The sequence below is a fragment of the Apodemus sylvaticus genome, chromosome 1 (assembly GCF_947179515.1).
Source record: "Apodemus sylvaticus chromosome 1, mApoSyl1.1, whole genome shotgun sequence".
Lineage (NCBI taxonomy): Eukaryota > Metazoa > Chordata > Mammalia > Rodentia > Muridae > Apodemus > Apodemus sylvaticus.
The window spans coordinates 188904738-188924738 of NC_067472.1; positions in this window are offsets into that span (position 1 = coordinate 188904738).

Genomic DNA, 20001 nt, shown 5'->3' on the forward strand with positions numbered 1-20001 from the left:
CTTATCACAGTACATGCCCAAGGAGAAACGAAGTAGATTTCCGTTTGGATTAAGGAAAACTTGAACCTCAGCCTCTGGCACCTGCAAATTACCAGGAAGTTGCACCAAAAAAATGTAGAAAGAGCTCCTGGATCATTTTATCCCCACCTCTACCACCACCGGCCCCACCCACAGCCTGGCCAACAAGCACACACCCAGACACACACCTCACACTCCTAAGTGGCTGTGATGCAGAAGGCTTTGGGATGCTGTGTGGGTTCACGTGCTTGCTATGAGTGCTCCCCCCAAAACAGTAATCAACCCCAAGAGCACAGCGGCCATTGTCAGTGGGAGTGGACGCTGCAGGGAGCTTGGGATCTCTTACTGAACTCCATGGGAAAGAAAAATGTTAACCGTGCCACAGAGGCTGTGAGAGCAATCTCCCGGTGCTTCTTTAGGGGTTGGGGGGAGGTTCACAGGCAAAAAATAGCCAAGAACTTAAAAAGCAATCACAGTCCAGTCTAGAAACTGATGGGCTGTGGGGAAGTCCAAGCTCAGAAAGGCAAGTCACGTGTGCAGCAAACATCAGGAGTCCAAACAGTTGGGGGGGGGGGGACAGCAATCTTCCAACGTAACTTCCTTTCTCAGGGTCAGCAGCCCCACCCACCTCTAGAGACATCAGCACACCAGAAGGGTCATTTTCAGGTCACTGAGACAGAGCTGTTCAGAGAAGCACAGATATGAACAGGACTCAGTCTGCCCGGGTCACGGAAGCAACACTCAATGGAGCGGCACTCACCTACCCTTGCCTACACGCAACTAACCCAAAAATGTGAGCTAGAGATCAGAACGGGACAGGAAGGGTTCGCTCCAGCAGATCCCAGACCCGACCATTTCTACAGGGTGAGCGACTGTGTTAGGGCGGCAAATGAAACTGGCAGAGCCGCGCTGACGCTGACACGGAGTCAGGGGTCCCTCGACTTCTGGATCCCCTAAAGCAAGAATATATAAACACCCCAGACATGCTTAAATAATGTCCTCAGCCAAGGCAGGGAATAAAACTTCCTTGTCCTCCAAACTGCTCATGGACGGGAGAGCAGGAGAAAGATGCCTGGCCGCCCCTGCTCTTCTGTACTGCTTGTCCAGGGACCTTGGGAACACGGCCTGTGGCTGCCCTGACAGCATCTCTGGTGGCAATGTCACTGTTCCCCACCCACTGCTCTCGGCAGTGTCATGTGCCTTCCACACCTGGGCCGAGCCACGGAGAGGAGCCGCTGGAGCCTACCTCTGAACCAAGCCGAGGAAGGTTCCTGTCCCTCCCCACATCTGTTCCACTCACAGATGGTAAGGCCCCCCACGGAAGCAGCAGAGAAGTGAAACTGCCCCTAAAGGGGGAGTGGGCAGGAGAGAGTGCAGCGGGGAGGGGAGGGGAGAGTCAGACGAAGACTGAGAGAGAAATAAAAATGGGAGCCGCCATGTCAAAGAGCCTGCAGGTCACCCACTCGGTCCTCCTGACACCTGCAGGAGCCCAGACAGAAAGAGCGCTGGCCCTCTTGGTGGTTTTGCATAGGAAGGAGACCTAAATAGCCCAGAAGGCACCGCCTGCCTTCTCCAGCCCAGCCAAGCAGTTAATCGGGTCTCAGACTGCAGCATTTGAGGGGCCCTTTCAGCTGCTGCAAGGCAATACCCACAGATCTCAACGTTTGCACTATCCCATCGCTTCTATGAGGCCCATGTTTGGAGAAGTCCTACCTCATCCACTCCCCACAGCCTTCCTGCTGCCAACAGGCGGCATGTGCACACACACGCACACACACACACACTCACACACACAGACACACAATTCACACACACAGACACACACACACTCACACACACACTCACTTGCTGAACCACATTGCACCCCACCTATCCTACCTTAAAGCAATTAAATATAGAATTTTCAAACCATATAGAACTGTTGAGAGATTATGGCACCCAGACAGCCTAACTTCAGGTTCTGGCTAGAACACATAAACTGCGAGGCCTCAGCAAATGACCCTTGGTCCCCTCCCCTATAAAATGAAGCCATTCAAATGCCCATCTGCCGCTGGGAGGGACACACGAGATCATGAGGTGCGGGGCACTGTCCAGCAGGCATGTGCTGTGCACGGGATGCTTGTTGACTGGTTAGCACAGTAACGTGAATCTGGGAGCCATCCCAGGAGGGAGGGAGGAAGCCCTACAGCCAGCACCAGGACCTCCCTGTCGGTTGGTTGGTCGGTCGGTTGGTTGGTCGTAGCGTAGCAGCAGCACCGTCCTTCTGGGGACTTTCCTTTGTCCTACTAGCCACACCCATCCTGGCCCCGACCCATGGGCACTGTGTTCTCGGCAGAACTTTTATATTTACACTGGACTTTTTATGATTTATAAAGAACGTTGAAATTTTTATGGTGTGTATTTTCATCTGCCCACCTTTCCTGTTATCTTCCTCTAGAGCGCCTCCCCCTCCCTCCCTTCCTCTCCCTGCTTCTCAAGACTTCCTGGTAAGTTATAAGTGACGCCAAGCTAAGAGTATCTGGTCATAGTCCTGAAAAATCACTCTAAATTGTCACAGAAGCAGTTGAGGACGAGGCACAACGCTGCGTGCATTGTGACGGAGGCTGGGCCTGCAATTCCCATAAACCCAGACAGCCTCTGCGCTCGAGCTTCTCTTCCTGATTCTTCTGGAATCTCAGTATCCTGGCTGCCTGGGCAGCCCCATGGGTAGCTAACCCATAGATCCTCATCAAACACAGCTGCACGCTCAGTGCAGCCCCGCAGTCCCCAGCTACCCAACCCTCACCCTCGCTCGATCCACCCCAGAGCACAAAGCAGACATAGCTCAGAGCCGCCTTCAGCCCCTTCCCTGGCACCTCCTCTTCCTTCTTCACTCACAAAGACCTGCCACTCCCCTCATGGCCCTCAGCCTTCCCTGTGCTTTATGCCTTCTCATCCTCCTGACTGAGAGCTGAGTCTCTGAAATGGCCTCGCTGAGGAACACGGCTACCAAAAATGTCCAGAAAAACCACATCACCAGGTCACTTCCTTCCTAGAGCCCCCCACCCATAAGAGTCCAAACTCCTCTATGGTGGGAATCAGAATTTCCATGGTCCCCATCTAAGAGGTCCAGAATGAGACCTGTCCTCAAAGGAGCCCCCTCGGGCAGCCCGCTGACACTGTCTGAGGAGGAATCCCCCAGGACGTTCAGGAAGACATGCACACTTCACTGAAGGACAAGTAACACTGAATAGCATCCAAGCCCTGGGTCCAGAATACATCTTTAGTCTCATTTTTCAGAAGTCACAGCTAAGGCCTGAAGAGGCAAGTCTACTTGTTCAGGGTCAGAACGCGGTTGGGCTGGGTTCTGGCCTGCTTCACCCACTAAGAGCCTGAAGGACTCTCCTGTGCACATCTGTCTGGGATTCCCACAAGCTTTCCCTTTAGCTGGATGGCGACAGGGACTCCCATCCCTTCCCCCCCCACACACACACACACAAGCCCAGCCCCGCACACTGAGCTGGCCTAAAAAGAAACAGAACAGGAAGAAGGGAGCTCTGGCACTCCTTCAGGGGCAGTTTCAGGGGCCAGACACAAGGGTTTTTGACTACTGAAAAAAATAGGCCTATTGTCTCTGTGGGTGCGACCAAACCATAGCAGGGAGCTAGGAAACCAGTTTCTTTGTGCCCAGCGCTGAGGGCTTAGCCCTGAACTATTAGGGTGGAGACAGGTGGAGGGGAGGAAAGGTGCTGGGTCCTCTAAGAACAGAGCCCTACTCATCTGCCCCACCCCCACCCACTACCGGGGGGTTTTGTTTGATTGGGGTTTATTTCCCCCTCACAGAGTGCCCCATATGGCTTTGTGAGTCTCTCAGGATCTAGGAGGACTGGGGAAAGAAGGTGTGGTTTCCTGGAGGACAGAGGAGTCAATGAAGCATCGAGGAACTGGACGGGGTGCGCCCTTAGGAGGCGCTTAGAGAAAGCCCTTTAACAGGGCCCTGCATGCCAGAGAAAGGAAACAAAGAACCAACCCCGAGCCAGGCAGCCGAGCCGCAAGCCCATCCCTCAGCAACGCGTGAGGCACTGCTGCAGACTGGGCCTGCCCAGCTCAGCAATGCAGGAGTCAGGCTGAGCCTCAAGCAAGGGTTTCAGACATTCACTCCATGCCGCCAGGCCCAGAAACCACTGGACATTGATTTCCAAATTACCATAACATGTCAGTTCATCTGACAAAAAAACCACGAGATGTTCTTTCGCTCAATCATAGGATGGACTACATTAACAAGAGCTCTCCCTGATGCTAAGGACAAAGGCCTCCCCTCCACGCCTTTACTCTTTACCTAGCTGCCATCACCTCCTCAGGCCCTTCCGTCCCATCCCTATGCTCCAAAGAGGTCTCTCGGAGGCCTGCCGGATGTCCCGGGGTGCACTGAACACATCCCCACGACATCACGGACACTGAACACGCAACGAGAGGGGAGACAGCTGTTCCCACACGCTCCTCTCCGCCTGTGGCCCAAACCGACTTGCCGGCCAACCTTTTGGCTCTCCCTTTCCATCCTTCTCTGAAGGCCAATCTGCAAACTTGTGGAACTCAAGCCTGCGGGCATTGGCTCCCCAGTTCTTACAGTTCTGGAGATCGCACTTCAAAAAGGCTCTATGTCAAAACCAAGGCGTCAGCAGGATAAAAACTCCTTTTGGAGATTGAGAGCTGACTGTAACGCTGCCTGACGTTACTGCTCCAGGGCCCTCTTAGCGTCTCTGGACCACTCAGATGTCCAGAGAGCTCTGTCCCAAAGGGCTGACCTCATTGCACCTGCAATGTCCTTCAAGCAGATAAAGTGTCCCCGGGTTCCAATGGGATGTGGACACTGGGCAGTGCAGTCACTATCCGACTCAACGCAAGTACCCTTCCTGAACCTGCATCACCAGAGACATAAACTCACCCTGCTCTCCCTTTTTGCCTTTCCGTAGAGAAGCAGGACAGCCTGTGAAGTAAGACATCATAGCTCTGGCCGGATGAGCCTGGGCAGAGCCTCGATCTCCTTCACCTACCCCATCTCTCATGTACAGCACAGGAGTAAGAAAGCGACGGAAAGAGAGGGGAGCCGTGACAGCGCCCGCCTGGGTGACCCCCCAGAAGCATCTTTGCAGCCCTGTCCTCTCTCTCGCCATCTGGATCTCAACCCCAGGTCTTTGTCTTAAGTGACAAGCCGGCGTGTGCTGCCTCCTGTTGTGCCTCCGCCTCAGCGTTTCACCAGGGGTCTGCCATCATCTCAGGGTCCCCATCGGGTTTATATGGGGAGACCCAGCTTTAAGAAGTTCTCTTATGTTTAAATAAAACACATGTTCCCCCATCTCACATATACCAGCCCCAAATCTGCGCATTTCCTCCTCGGACCTTCTTCAGTCCTTCTCTTTACACATTACAAGTGAGGACAGGACAAAGATGAGGGGTGGTGACTCTGGCCTTCTAATAAGGAATTGTCTTAGTCAGATGAACGGTCTTCACGGGGATCTCAGAATCTCCCTGAGACCTGGATCAAGGCTTGACAAACATGTATAATTTCAGAGTTCTTGCCTAGACCTCTAGGAGATTACAACTGTCTCCTCATCCCTCAAGAACTCCTTTGGAGCAAAGGTATTTTCCTAGAACTACCTGGTGAGACCTGGAATGTGTACCTCCCTGGACCATTTCACCTCTAGCTTCCCTGCCAGCCCCTGAGGCGAACAACCGAACCGTCCGAACCCTGACACCCAGGCTACCCCCTTTGCCTGCTCCCATGATGACAACTGCTCACTCAGCACACACTACATGCGCTCGCTATCCAAGGCTTTGCGTGAAGCTGCTATCCTCTCCAAAGAGTCCACAATCGTGCCCATTTCTACAACCTAAAAAGTCAAGGACAATGGCGTTAGCAACGCGCCCAATATGGACCAACTCCAGTATGCAACTTCATCTTCACTCAATCTGGGCAAAAGGTGTCTTAAACTTTTCTGAGATCTCCCAAACAAAATCCATCTTCCAGAGTGACTTTTGACCTCCCCCCTCTTCTTTCAGATTGGACAGAGCCAACGTAAGCTGTTTTCTCTTCCGTCTTCACAGGAGAGCCTGCTTCCTTACCGCCTAGCTCAATTTCAAGGCACTTCCGTAACCTGCCGTTTACCAATCATTACTTTCTTAGGAAAACGCAGGACCAGAGTCTCTGACTACATATGAAGTCACACACTGACAGACCTGCGAACTGTTTGCACAGCCTCTTTCGGGCCATAAAAGGGACGTGCCAAGAAGAAATGCAATAAGGAAGTAGAAAACCGGGAGAGTTCCTGGACCGATCCCAAAGAGGTGGAGACTCCAAAGCCTGCGCCTCTGGCCTTGAACAATGGCAACCCCGCCTGTCCCTTTCCGTGCCTGCTGGCATCTGACTTCCTTCTCACCCGTCCCCTTGGCCTCGTTTTCACAGACCTGAGGAGTGGAGGAGTCAGGAAGGATTCATGAGAGAGCTGACTCACTTACATACACACACCATGGACCAGTTGCTACATAGGGCGCAGGGTTTAAGAACAATTAAGGAGTTATACTTCCTAGAAATGATGCTGTCATGTTGTCTCAGCAGAGGTGGGCCCTCTGGCCCTAGGAACTGACACCCCTCCCTTCTCCCAAGGTTGGGTTATATTTTCCTTGCAGTAGGTCACTTGTTTGCTAAGTTATATTTGAGGAAAGAGGAAAAACCTCAGCTGGAAGGGTTCCTTAAAGTCCCAAGCATTCCTTTCCATTCTAAAACGTCTGCTGTTTGGGGAATGAGAGAGAGCACAAAAGAAATATCAAAGGCCATGCAGGAAACTGATACAAGGTTAACCATGAAACCGCAAGCAACAACCTACAAAATGCCTTAAGGGACCACTGAGCTACAATAACGTGGAGGAAGGACTCTAGTACCACGACCTTTCTGTCTCTCTCATCATCACAGAGTTATCTCAGAACCTGCAGGTGGATCCTGCCTTTACATACACATCTACATATTCAGGAATTTCTTTCTGTGTTTTGAACAGAGTTTCATTATGTAGCCCTGGCTAGCCTGAAATTCACAATATAGACTAGGCTGGCCTTGAGCTAATAGAGACCCATCTGTTTCTGCCTTCCAGAGCATGCCCCACAGCCAGCCTGGATTCAAATATCTCTGAACCTGAAGCTCCTGATTCCTCTCCACACCACTGCACTGACCAGAACTCAAAGACGATTCTAATGGAAATGGTCACACTAAACTTCAACCCTAAGACAGGACCGGAAACAAGGCTACAGATGAAAAATTTGGGAGGCTGAGCAGCAAGGCAGGGATCCTTCAGGACATAAAATGTGGGCCAGGACTCACTGCAGACCAAGGAGCAGAGGGCCATGCTGAGGGACTGTGAATGGTACCCTAAGGAGTCTCAACTCCATCTATAGATTACAGGAATAGCTGGAAATGTGGATAAATAGGATCTTCAGAAAATAAAAAGTTAACTTTTTAAAGGATTATTAAGCAAGTTTAAATTTAAGTAAGTGGTTCTTAACTTCGATAAAATATTAGAATGATCTGGAGGCTTTTTGGTTTGTTTGTTTGTTTGTTTGTTTGTTTGTTTTTTGGTTTTTTGGATTTGGTTTTTTTTTTTGAGACAGGGTTTCTCTGTGTGGAACTCACTCTGTAGACCAGGCTGGCCTCGAACGCAGAAATCCGCCTGCCTCTGCCTCCCAGAGTGCTGGGATTACAGGCGTGCACCATCACCACCCGGCTGGCTACTGGAGGCTTTTTTCCTTTTCTTTTCTTCCTCCTCCTCCTCCTCCTTCTTCATCTCCTCGTCCTCCTCATCCTCATCCTCATCCTCGTCCTCCTCATCCTCCTCCTTGTCCTCCTCATCATCCTCCTCCTCCTAATCTTCCTCGTCCTCGTCGTCCTCGTCGTCCTCCTCGTCCTCGTCGTCCTCCTCCTCTTCCTCCTCCTCCTCGTCCTCCTCCTCCTCCTCCTCCTCCTCCTCCTCCTCCTCCTCCTCCTCCTCCTCCTCCTCCTCCTCCTCCTCCTCCTCCTCTTCTTCTTCTTCTTCTTCTTCTTCTTCTTCTTCTTCTTCTTCTTCTTCTTCTTCTTCTTCTCCTTCGACAGTGTGTCTCTGTGTAGCTTTTGCTAGAAACTCCCTATTACATCAGGCTGGCCTGGAACTCACAGAGATCTGCCTGCCTCTGTCTCCTCAGTCCTGGGATCAAAGGCGTGGGCCACCCCCACCTTTTACTGAGCCAGGCTACAACCTAAGGTTCTATATCGTATTTAACTGTTTTGTCTCTTTTAAGGTTATTTCTAGTAGTGGGTATTTCTGTTTTTCTTTGAGTTTTGGTTTCACAGTCCTGGTGATTGAACCCAAGGTGCAGCACACGCTGGCGAAGTGTTCTACCTCTGAGCTTACCTTTGATCACCTTAGTCTTCCCTAAGTTGGTAGAGTTGTTGCATAACATTTTGATTTGGTTTGTTTTTAAGGCAAGGTCTCATTCTGTAGTTCAGCCTGGCCTGGAACTCCCTAAGTAGCTAACTGTTCTTGGAAGTTGCCCAGCTAAACTTTGCTAGTTTATGAGGTCTGGGGTTCATTAAGATAGTTGGTTTTTGCAGGGTTAGGTTTTCTGGTTGTTGCAGGTGGGAGGTGGAGGCGATTTATACCAGGTCTCCTTTAACCCAACCTCCTTTCCAATTTGCTACACAATCCTAGGGTGGACCTGGAACTCCTAACATCACTTCCTCACAAGTTCTGGGGTCGTAGACCTGAGCCACTATACCCTGCTTAACAGTTTAGTTTCACTTCTGCTGGAGGCGCGGTTTAAGCTGGTCTGGAATTTGGGAGCCTTGTACCCCTGGCTCCTCCATGCTACCCCCATACCTGGCTGACCTTAACATTTTTTTGAAGCATATTAGCCATCTGGTTTTTGGTTTGGTGGTGGTAGTGATGTAATAGCCCTCAATTTGGGCTCACCTAATATTTCTCCACTGTTGAGTTCAAGGTGTGCCCCTTATTTAGAGAGTGACACTGTGTCTCCCTAGGTCAGCTTGTGAGGAGGGCAGGGCCACAGGGCCCTTCACAGTGCTGGGGGAGCCCCGGACTGATGTTTCCTCGCTATACAATGACTATATTCCTTGGAAACATTGTTTTATTTCACTTATTTCACTTTATTTCCTGGGAGGGGCCAGCGAACCACAGCAGCGAGTGGAGGTTGGAAAACAGCTTGGAGGAGGCAGCTCTCTCCTTCCACCTGGGGACCCAGCCCGTGCCCGGGGACCCCAGAATGATCCAATGAGACTCCCTCAGAGTCTGGGGCAATCCCTGGCAGGTGGTCAAATGTCTCAGATCCTAACAAACACGCAGGACTGAAAACCAGCAGTGAAAATTAGAATCCTGGAAAGGGGCATGGAAGCCATTCTGTGGCCTCTCTTCACAGAGCATAGCCAACTAAAGCAGATGTAACTAAGCGTGGACTTCGGTGGGAAGCCGTGGCTGGAGGAACGCCAAAATTCCCCTGACTGGGAGAGCAATTAGTGAACAAGCATCTGACTGACAGGAAGAGAACTCGGACCATACGGAAGCCCCACCTCCTGCTCCAGGCTCAGGGACCTCTATGCCACACTTCATAAGGTGCACAGCACGCGGTGGCTGTAACAGCCAGTGGTGGGAAACACAATTCGTGTTGCAAAAATCCGACTTCATAGACCAAGATACTTCTGACTAGGGTTGAAAGCAAAATCCAAAGGAGCCAGGCCAGGGACCCGGGGCCTCCCTTGAGCAACCTGCGCTGTTTGAGCGCCAGTTTTGTGTTGTCCTCAATGTCTTCTGAAGCAAGAGGATAAGGACTCGGTTACAAATTTACAAAATAGGAAAGTGTGCTCACCTCCCAGCGCTAGCTGCTGAAGCAATTCTCATGGGGCCTATGTCCTTACTGTGCCCAATTTCCTTAAAGCGTTGATCAGAGTCTCACTTACAAATGTCACCAGGTCTAGAGAGATAGTTGGGCAGTTAAGTGCACTTGCTGCTCTTGCAGAGGACCTGTGTTCAGTCCCCAGCATCTGCATCTGGTGGCTCACGATTGCCTATAATTCCCCCTCCAGTGGGTCTGATGCCTCTGGCCTCCTTAGACATCTGCATTTATGTACAGACACAAAATATTTTTTTTAATGTTTTAACAAAGGGTCTCACTCACTGTGTAGCCCTGGCTCACCACAAACTCACAAAGATCCACTTGCCTCTACCTCCCAAACGCTAGAATTAAAGTCTTGCACCATCATGCCCAGCTTAAAAAAGAAAAAAGAAAACTTTGAGCCGGGTGTGGTGGCACACTCCTGTAATCCCAGCACTCTGGGAGGCAGAGGCAGGAAGATTTCTGAGTTCGAGGCCAGCCTGGTCTACAGAGTAAGTTCCAGTTCCAGGACAGCCAAGGCTATACAGAGAAACCCTGTCTTGAAAAAAAACAAAAAACAAAAACAACAACAACAACAACAACAAAAACCCCCAAAACAAAAAGCCTTTAAGTGATAATAACTTAAATGTTTTCATCAGTTGTTCCCAAAGACGGAATATCTCAAAGCACACAGAGGAAGGGCCCCGAGGAAAGTGACCCCTGAGGTACAAAGCCACCGGAATCTGACTCTTGATTGCAGAAGGAACTGTTGCAGCATTAGAGATAACTCGCAATTCCCACAAAAGACTGAAAAGAAAATCAACTCCATCCCCCTCCCCCATTGATACAGAGGCTCTCAAGCTGGCATGCTGGATGCTTGCTACGACACGGGTGAAATAATGAACAAAGGAGTAGGGTCGCCGGGTCAGGAATGTCTGACGTGTTTCCTGAGAGAGGCGGGTTTGGGATTGGACACCGGAACAGTAGGACCACGGAGACAGGGGAGACAAAAGCCAGAGGAGCCCGGTGCTGGTTACTGCCGTGGAGTCTCATTCAGCAGTTCTCAAGAAACTAGTCTGATTTTTTTCCCATTTGTTTTTTGTTTTGTTTATTTGTTTGTTTGTTTTGTTTTTCGAGACAGGGTTTCTCTGTGTAGCCCTGGCTGTCCTGGAACTCACTCTGTAGACCAGGCTGGCCTCGAACTCAGAAATCCACCTGCCCCTGCCTCCCAGAGTGCTGGGATTACAGGCGTGCGCCACCACCGCCCGACTCTGTTGTTCATTTTAACCGACACATAAAGTTGCTTCAACAGAGGATGCTGGTCCTCAGAAAGTAAAGTGATTTCCCAAGGTTGGTAGTACCCTTGGAGTTACAAACTGGCTTGTCTAACTCTAGAGCCGACATTACCACTGTCAAGAAAGAGTAGTGAACCCAGTTTAGGAAACAGTGACAACCCTGACAGAAGGATGAGGTTGAGAAACCAGAAGTTAGGCAAGCTTGCTAAAGCGGCTGTGTTGAAGGGTCTCAGAAACCAGGCAGGCGCGCTTGAAGGAGACCTGTGGTTGCCAAAGAAACCTCTGAAGGTTTAGGGTCCGGGTGTGGTCAAATGATACCTTAAGCCAAAGCTGGAGACAAGAGTTCTGGCTTCTGAACAAGAGACGCTGCTGGAAATGACAGTGAAGCCATGAGGTGGAGGAGTGGGGGGGGGGGCACTTATGAGCAGAGCCGGACGTCGGAGGGGGCAAGTGAGGACTGCTTTCATCACAGCGCTGCAGAGGCAGAGGCGATGACCTCTGGGAGCTACAATAGAGAGGTCCAGGCCAGCCAGAGCTACACAGTGAGGTCGTGTGGTAGGTTAAAGTCATAGCTACACCAGACAGGTTAGATCCTCCCTCCAGAGTCCCTCCTCACTTCAAATCCACAAAGCAAATCGGGAGCAATGTAAATTCACCCCTAAAGTCTTGTTATGTACTGCGACCCATCACCACCCAGCAGTGATGTGTTTCCAAATTCTAGCAGCGGGTAGATGTGTTCAGGGCCAGCCTAGGCAACAAGGCCAGAGCAGCAAAGGGACAGGCATGCTGGGAGGGGGAGAGAGAAGGAGGGACAGAAGCAGGGAGGGAAGAGGGAGGGAGAGGGCTTTCAGAAATATCAGAACTGTGTTTAAACAACAGCCTTGCCTGTTACCTTCTCTACAGTGTCTTCCAATCTAGATGCAAGTGTTTCACATTGGCCACAATTCTGTCACTCTTCAGAGAGCCGGGGTGGTGGTGGTGGTGTGTGTGTGTGGGGGGGTGGGGGACAGACAGGATGACACAGTTGACCTAGTCACCTAATGCATCTCTTTCTAATCATAACAGCCTGCGTGGCTTGCTCTCTAGGAAACTCCAGTGGGGAAGTGCTGCCACCTTGTGGCCATGACTGGTAAAACTTACTTAACTGTTCTCATTGGAAGGGTGAGGCCAACTCACAGGTGTGGGGAGCAAATCACAACCACTCACAGGAACTGCAAGTGGGTGTCAGAAACAGCACAGCGCACGTCACAGAGCCCTGTCACGGTTAAGATGAGCCCTAATTTTTTCTTTATTATGTTTGTATGTGTTGTGTGGATGCACCTGTGGAGGTCAGAGGACGACCTGCAGAGTCAGCTCTCGTCCTTCACCGTGTGAGTTCAGCAATCAACCTCAGGTCAGTAGGTTTAGTGATGACACCCTCGCTGAAGAGTCACGGTGCTGACCCCGAGAGAAGTATGATCCCAAATGATTTGGTGTCCGTGGAAAACCTAGGTTCCACGCCAAGCACTAACAGTGGAGCCCTTAAAACCATCAGGACACGGGGCTCAGCGATTAAGAGCACTAACTGCTCTTCCAGAGGTCCTGAGTTCAAATCCCAGCAGCAACCACATGGTGGCTCATAACCATCCGTAACGAGATCTGACGCCCTCTTCTGGAGTGTCTGAAGACAGCTACAGTGTACTTACATATAATAAATAAATAAATCTTAAAAAAAAAAATCAGGACAGGGGTTGACAGACATCTGGCCCTGCCTGAGGCGCCAGGGAATAAACTAGGGTTTCCCAGGTCGCTTGCACTCTGTGGCGCTGTTTCATCTCCCGCTTTCTCGTCAATCCTGGCCATGGTCCCAACAAGCACTGGAATTAGCCAGTACCTGAGATCGCCCACCATGAGCCCCTCCATCTTTTTCCAGAGGCTACTCAGAAGCCCTGCGCTCTCCTGCAAACCAGAGGTTCTCAATTTTTGTGTTGAAACCCCTTTGGGAGGAGGGGAGATTAGAACACTCTTTCACTGGGTCACCTAAGATATTTACATTACGGTTCTTAACAGCAAAGTTACAGTTATGGGGTAGCAATAAAATAACTTTATGTTTGGGGGAGGGGGGTCACCACATCCTGAGGAACTGAATTAAAGAGTCATTGGGAAGTTGAGAGCCACTAGTTTAAGCTATGATGTGAGATTTGTCCCACCCCACCCCCCAAAAAAGAGATGAAAACTAAAAAGATCCGTGAAATCAATCCACAGGGCTGGCCACAGCACAGGTAGGAAGTTGTGGCGGATGTGAGCTTCCAGTCTCTCTGGGAGCATGGCCCAGCAGGGATGCGGGCAGTCCTGACCTCTGCTGCTCTGGCTGGAATTCAGTGTCCACTCTGGTCTCCGTGCTTGACCACAGAGGGGACAGGAGAGCGCAGGCCTTCAGAGCAGGTCTCTGGAAAGAGTTGGAGGGGCAGACACAAAATCATTTTATAAGAGCTCACTGCGTACCACAAGCCGGCGGTCAACTCCCAATCCCCTGGACACTGGAGCATCAAAATCAGACCTTTCCCTGCCCCCCGGAGCCTTAGGCCACTGAAGGAACCCAACTCAAAATCCTCTTTGTCTTAAGAGTGTTTTATATCAACACACCTGAGTGACTGACCTGACCTATGGTACCCATTCTCCCAGGTCTAAGAAAGAAAATCGGACAGATGGAACTGACAAGCAGGCAGGGCCTGGGGCTGTAGGAGCGGCAGACGGAGGAACCCTGCAGAGAGCTGAAGACCCTGCAGGAGGCTCGACACAGGCTGGGCTGGGTCAGCCTCAGCGAGGCTCTGCACAAGCACATCTCTATCAGTAGGATTCGTCTTTCCTTTAATAAGCTGACTTCTCCTATCAGACCAAGGTAAGCGGTTGGAAAGCTATTGCTCAATCCCAGCAAATATTTGCAGAGTTCTTTCATGGTGCCAGGCACTATATGTGAGTTCAGAGAACATAGAAGCGAAGTTCACAGCCCTCGAGCCCTCCATCAAATCAACTCTACTGTCACACATCCTCCGCACTTGCCTGCTTTCTACCAGCCCAATCTCCACCTCCCCCGAGAGACCAGCTCTAGTCCTGCTTCCTGACAAGATGGTATATGTGTCTATACACCCAGTACCCAGGAGGCTGAGGCAGGATCCCACAAATCAAGGCTAGCCTGGACTACTGAGTGAAACCTTGTGTCAAAACACAAACAGAAACAAAGTAACAAAGAAGGAAAAGGAGGAGGGAAGGAGGGGGTAAGCCATGTCATCATAGTCTAACTAAAGTTTAAATTTTTTTAAACGATTGTTAGCTAAACTATAAAAAGGTGTGTAATTGTATCACTACTGCATTCATTTGCATAGGCGTCAATTCAAATTTATTTATGACAGTGGCACAGAGTCAAGGTATTATTTATAATGTCTTTTAAAGCTTCCAGGGTTAGAAAGGGGGTTTCATGGTTAAGAGTGCTTGCTGTCCTTCCAGAAGACCCAAGTTCCGTTCCCAGAACCCACCTTGGGCCATTCACAGCTTCTCGGAACTCTGGCTCCTGAAGATCTGAAGTTCCCTTGGCTTCCAGCTTTACTAATACGGCATGCACACACGGGCACACACACACATATAAATAAATAAAGAGTAAATATCGTAAAACAATGGGACTCTCGAGAAACAGGTGATTAGTTAAGAGCCCTGGCTGTTTTTCAGAGGGCCTGGATTTGATTCCCTGAACCCACTTGGTGGCCCACAATGTCTGTAACTCCAATCCCAAGGGATCTAGTGCCCTCTTCTGGCCTCCTCGGGCACTGCATGGTGTGGTACACACAGGCAAAACACATACATAAACTAAAAAGAAAAAAAAATCTCAAAAAATTTTAAATTAAAAAGTAAAAAAAAAAAAAAAAAAGCCATCCAGGCAGTGGCGACACACACCTTCAATCCTAGCGCTCAGGAGGCAGAGGCAGGCAGATCCCTGAGTTCAAAGCCAGCTTGATCTTTTCAGTGAGTTCTAGAACACAGAGAAACCCAATCTTGGAAAAACAAAATGAAAACAACTTACTTTAACCATTTCAGTCCCCAGTGAACCTCCACGACCTTAGAAAGTTGACTGCATTTGTACCTCTAGGTTTATGAAGTATATGTCGTTCCTTGATTTCACATCTGCCTCCTGAAAAAGTTCTGACTGACTTTAGAACTTTATAGAAAGAAACCACATTAGCAGGATCAGACGGAGACCGAGCTATCGATTTGAAGATAGCGTTTACTACCTAACACAACTACCTAACCAGCATGCTAATGAGTCAACGGAGAGAAAGAAAGGACAAAACAGGATTAAAAATCTCAGGAGGCAGAAGTGAAGTAGAAACTTAGGGATTCTTTGGAAACTTAGTTGGATGGTATCTTCCTGGGGCAAACGTGTGAGCATTGATGTTTCATTAATGTGGACACACGTGATGTTTGCCGGGTAGAAATAGGACTTCGTGGAGTGACAGAGACAGAACTTGGCTTGCTGGTACAGCTAGCTACGCAAAGCTTGTGGGTCTCGAGTCTTCAGTGATCTTCACTTTCCTGAGAGAGGGAACTTCTCCTGCTGCCCTGCTGGCCCTCCTGCTGACTCCACCCAAGGCTGAGGCCTGGTTGTCTCTGCTAGGTCATGTCACCACTGTTGCTAACCCGACTACCAAACTGGACCTCTGGTGTACCCGTGAGGTGTTTGTCAGTGGATCGAGGCTGTTGGCTGCTCACCTGTGAACTGAACTGCTGATATCCAGACAACACAGATGGAAGTTGCTCCAAAAAAAAACCTTTCTAAACAAGTTAACTTCCCCTGTATCCTTTCTTTTCCACTACCTCTGGTGGTTGTTGGGCTAAAGAGGAGGTTAAAGCGTCTAAGAACCATCATTAAAAATACATTTTGAAAAAATTAAAGTTACACAAAAGTGTTACAAATTCAAGGTTAACCTGAGCTCCAGATTAAGACTCTAATTTTTTAAAATCATTTTATCCAAATCAAAACAACTCTGAGAGTCCACCTTACACCTATCAGAATGGCTAAGATCAAAAACTCAAGCGAGAGCTCATGCTAGTGAGGATGTGGAGCAAGGGAAACACTCCTCCTTTGTTGGTGGGAGTACAAACTTGTACAACCACTCTGGAAATCAACCTGGCAGTTCTACCTCCAGACCCACTCCTGGGCATTTACCCAAAAGATATTCTACCACATCACAAGACACTTCCTCAACTATGTTTATAGTAGGTTTATTTGTAATAGCCAGAAACTGGAAACAACCTGGATGTCCCTCAACTGAAGAACGAATAAAGAAAATGTGGTTCATTTACACAATGGGATACTATTCCGCTATTAAAAACAAGGACAACAAGAATTTTGCAGGCAAATGGCTAGAACTAGAAAATGTCGTCCTTAGTGAGAGAACCCAGACCCAAAAGGATGTGCTTGGTGTGAAGTGGATATTAGGCATAAGGTACAGGATAACCACACGACCACCCACAGACCCAAAGAAGCCAAATAGCAAGGGCCCAAGGGAAGATGCTTGAATCCTACTCAGAAGGGAAAATAAAGTAGACATGGAGGTGGATGGATGGGGGGGAACTGGGTGGGAGAGAGAATGGGGAGGGGGAGGGGAGGGAATCAGGTGTAGGGAGAGCTGGGGAGAGAGAAGAGCTGGCGGGCAGGGGGTGGCTCTAGGATGTGACAGAGACCTGGGACAGAGGGCCCCAAGGAGTCTCTGGGGGTGACTCTAGCTGAGACTCCTAGCAGTGGGGGATAAGGAGCCTGAAGTGGCCACCACCTGGAGCCAGGCAGGACTCCCAGTCGAGGGATAAGGACAGCAACCCACCCACAAAATCTTCCACCCAAAATGTGTCCTGTCTATAAGGTGTGCAGGGACAAAGATGGTGCAGAGACAGAGGGAATGGCCAACCAATGACAGGCCCAACTTGAGCCCATCCCACGGGCAAGCACCAATCCCTGATGCTCAGAGTATTCGTGATACTCTGCTATGCTTGCAGACAGGAGCTGGTGTGACTGCCCTCTCTGAGATCCACACAGCAGCAGATGGAAACAGATGCAGAGACCCACAGTCAAACATTAGAGCTCGGGGAGTCTTGTGGAAGGGTTTGGGGAAGGATTGAGGGACCTGAAGGGTGAGGAATACCACTAGCAGACCAACTAACCTGGACCCTTGGGGATTCCCAGAGACTGACGAACCAACCAAAGAACAAGCGTGGGCTGGACCTAGGTCTCCAGCACATAGGCAGTAGATGGGCAGCTTGGTCTTTTATACAGGCCCCTCCCCCAGTAACTGAAGCAGGGGCTGACTCTGAATCCGTTGCCTGCTTGTGGATCCCGCTCCCTTAACTGAGCTGTCTTTTTTTAAGATGTATTTATTTATTTTATGTATATGAGTACACTGTAGCTGTATATGGTCATGAGCCATCATGTGGTTGCTGGGAATTGAACTCAGGACCTCTGTTCACTCCGGCCCCACTCACTCCAGCCCAAAGATTTATTTATTATTATATGTAGTACATTGTAGATGTCTTCAAACACACCAGAAGAGGGCGTCAGATCCCATTACGGATGGTTGTGAGCCACCATGTGGTTGCTGGGAGTTGAACTCAAGACCTTTGGAAGAGCAGTCGGTGCTCTTACCCGCTGAGCCGCCTCTCCAGGCCTAACTGAGCGATCTTGCCTGACCTCAGTGGGAGAGGATGAGCCTAGTCCTGCAATGACTTGATGTGCCAGGGTGGGGTGATACCCAGGGGGATCCTCCCCCTTCTCAGAGGAGAAGGGAAAGGGGGGTGGGGGATGGGGAGCTGGAGGACAGGGCTGCAATCAAGATATAAAGTAAAGAAATTAATAAATAATGGAAAAATTATCAATTCACTTCTTTTGGAGGAATGATTCATATGCCCCTCGTTCCTGGAGGCTTCTGGGAAAGACTTCCTTATTCATGGTCCCTTCAGCCCCAACAAATGTCACCCAACGTTTACGTTGATCAATCCCTATTTCTTTAACACATTCTTTGTTTGTTTGTTGTTGTTTTTGTTTGGTTGTTGTTGTTGTTTTTTGTTTGTTTGTTTGTTTTTGTTTTTTTTTTTTTTTTGAGACAGGGTTTCTCTGTGTAGCCCTGGCTGTCCTGGAACTCACTCTGTAGACCAGGCTGGCCTCGAACTCAGAAATCCGCATGCCTCTGCCTCCCCAGTGCTGGAATTAAAGGCGTGTGCCACTACCGCCTGGCACTTTGACACATTCTTAAAGTCTCTGGAATAGACACCAATTTCAGTGCTGATGTTCCAAGATTGTTACAGTTTGGATCTTCAGTGCTTCCGAAAGGCCCATGAGTGAAAGGCTTGGTAGCTAGTCTATTGGGAGGTCAGAGGAACCTTTAGGAGACAGAGCTTGGTAGGAAACAGTTATGTCATGGTGGGGCATACGCCCTTAAAGGAAATGTTAGGACCATGTTTCTTGCTGTCTTCTTTGCTCCCTAGATGCATGAAGTGAGCAGTTCCCTCCACTGTGCACTCGGCCCAGGACGGATCTCAGCACAGGCTCCAAAGCGACAGGGCAGACGGCCGTGAATCAGCAGCTCTAAGACTGCTTGCAAGTTCCGGACATAGAGCTCCCCTCCCTTGTGAGCTGGCTGGCACAGCTGCCGTTCATGTTGACCAGGAGAGCATTATCAGCTTTCTCCTTTTGCCTTGGCCATTTCCAGAGGCTGGAGCCAAGAACCCCACCAACCTGGACCAACACAGTTCAAGGATCCCTTTTTGCCTATAGTTCCTATATTCCTGGACCTGAAGCTCTGGTGATCACACACACACACACACACACACACACCTTGTCCTGTAGACTGGAGCAACTAAACCATAGCCAACTTCCTGATGGACAAGAGGAGGCTCTGTTTTCCCCACTGCTCCAGGAAAGAGTTTGGAGGCAAAGAGAACTGCCTCTGATTTTGTTTGTGCGCTGTTGCTGGTCTGTTTTTATTTGTTTTTTATGGTGCTTAGCACCAAGCTACAGCCCTCCGCTCTTTATCTCAGGGGGAGGGCAGCACGCATGCACCAAGTGAGTCTAGAGGTCAGAGGACGGTGTGCTGCTCTCTCTGCTCCCTGTGAGAGGTGGGGATTGCAGTCAAACCATCAATCAGCTCAGGCACCAGCGGCCACCAGCGATTCATCTGTGTTTTTCTTTCTTTGTTAAAGAGAGGAGAGAAGAGGAGAGAAGGGGAGGGGAGGAGAGGGGAGGGGAGGGGAGGGCAGGAGAGAAGAAAAGAGGAGAAAAGAGAAGATTCTGTCATCAAGCTCAATGTCCTCTTCAGTCCCCAGTGCTGGAATTCCAGGCACACAGCAGCACACCCAATGTGTGAACATCTTCTTAACTGAACTCTGCTTCCCCCGCGAGTGGTTAGGGAATTGGAGGGGTCTGTCAACAGTGTGAGGACAGGACAACGGTCCAGGCCGTAGCACTTCCATCGCTGGTGCTTTGCTGATGATCATAAGTGGATGGACGGAGGGAAACGCAGCAGTCAGCCTCTCTTGGCTAGACTGCAGAGTCTCAGTTTTGCTATAAGCAGCCAAAAGGTACAAGGAAACTCCATCCCGGTGAGCTTGAGCTTAGAGCGTGAAACCCCCCACGGTGGGGGAGGAGACAAGCACGCTGCCAAGCGGTCCTTCACCTGGTCCCCTCTCTGGAGTGCGGTTTCTTTTGTTTGGCCAGTTTCACCTCCCACATTCCTGTAAAGACCTGGTCAGATTGGTACTACCGTGACCGGCGGCACCG